Below are 1,967 nucleotides of genomic sequence, written 5' to 3'. Positions count from 1 at the left end.
ACACACACACACACACACACACACACACACACACACACACACACACACACATATGTGTGTATTTATATACGTGTGTCTCCACTGTCCTGTTTTTGTTCTCAAATTTGACCCTCCATAAATCCTAAATTGTATTTTAGAATTTATGGGAGCAACTGTCTTTGAAAACTCATACTGTCGTTGAATGCTCGAAATGAGGAGTGGATAAACAGCCGGCAACTGATGAAGGACTGTTTCTCTGTGTTTACTTGTGCTGTTTTCCATTTTTCTCCTCTCGTTGTTTATGTATTTCATGCTGTTTACACATTTGGTGACGTCCTGTACCCATATATGCACACACACATACACACGCACATAAACACATACACACACATATATGTTATTTATTATTATTATATAATTGAACGCCACGCATCCATTTCCAAATGAATATATATATATATATATATATATATATATATATATATATATATATATATATACGGTTTAGATATAGATTCAAGGTTGAATATGGTACTTATGCGTAGGCACCCAAATATCGTATCCCAAAAGGATAGGTGAACAAAATCAAAAAGTAAGCAACACGGATTTCAAAGGTGATTGCAGTACGCACGTTTCCCATATATATATATATATATATATATATAATTCATATTTTCTGACTTGAATCTGCTACCGTTGGTTTCACGTAGACATGTATATTCTTTTACTTGTTTAAGCCATTTGACAGCGGCCGTTCACTCACGTCCACACACGTTCACTCACTCATTCACTCACTTACTCACTCACTCATTCACTCACTCACTCACTCACTTTGCCTTTCATCCTTCTTGAGTAGATAAATTAAGTACCAGTGAAACGGTGGGGTCTATTTAATCGATTGTTCCTCACCCACCAAATTTCAGGCCTCGTGCCTTTAGTTGAAAAGATTATTATTATTATTATTATTATTATTATTATTATTATTATTATTATTATTATTATTGTTGCTGTTGTTATTATCTAAAACAGTGTGATTCGGCCTCAAGTTTCGTAGGCTCGTTACAGGAACCTAGCTCGTCTGTCTCAGGTCGAATCTATCTATCTATCTATTATCTATCTATCTATCTATCTATCTATCTATCTATCTATCTATCTATCTATCTATAAATTTGGTGGGTGGGGCACAAGACCAGCAAAGCATTTTGTCTGGTGTGCTGACGATAATGTCAGCTTGCCGACATAACGTGCTATAAAGATTGCTATGATCTTCACAGTTTTGATATATTCCCGCCCCGCTACATCGTTCCTCAAAATCTCTTTCTGGAATACCTGCATAAAATATCATAAAATATTTCGTTTGCAGCTGTTAAAAGTCTTCCCGCTCGTACAGAAATAAATCTTAGCTTTCAGTTATATCTGCCTGCTATAAGAAAAACAGGTCAGTGCAATTTACAGTTTAAGCAGTTGTTTCCGCAACAATCAGGTTTTTTTAGCCATCGGCTTTGAAGCAAAATGTATCTCAACTCGGATTACGTTCTCCTAATTGAAAACAGATTTAGTAACATCAGAGCAGCACCAACAACAGAACCCTAAGTAGCAGTCAGTGGCGGTGGCGTTGGTGGTGGCGTTGGCGGCAATAACAACTCAACCGAAAAATACAAGCAATATGCAGGAATAAGTACTAGGCTTACAAAGTGATAGGTGGGTCTGACGTTTAAGCACTGGGGAACGTCTAGTCAGCAGTAATTTAGTAAGAACCAGCTTCTTGCTAATATAGTTATTGTATTATTTTATGTTTGTTATAGCAATTTGTGTTGTTGGTTATAGGCTTCCAATGGGTCAATCAACGGTTCAATGTATTTCCGTATTTCTGAAGTTGAGAGTGACAGGGCAGTGCTTTTAGCTCTGTGGACTTAGCTCGAAGAATATTGGTGTTTCGTGAATTTACATACATGCGTATATACATACATACATACATACATACATGT

Source organism: Octopus bimaculoides, chromosome 20 (genome assembly GCF_001194135.2).
Source record: "Octopus bimaculoides isolate UCB-OBI-ISO-001 chromosome 20, ASM119413v2, whole genome shotgun sequence".
Taxonomy (NCBI): Eukaryota; Metazoa; Mollusca; class Cephalopoda; order Octopoda; family Octopodidae; genus Octopus; species Octopus bimaculoides.
The sequence above is the reverse complement of the archived record's forward strand: the minus strand, read 5'-3'. Positions refer to the sequence as shown.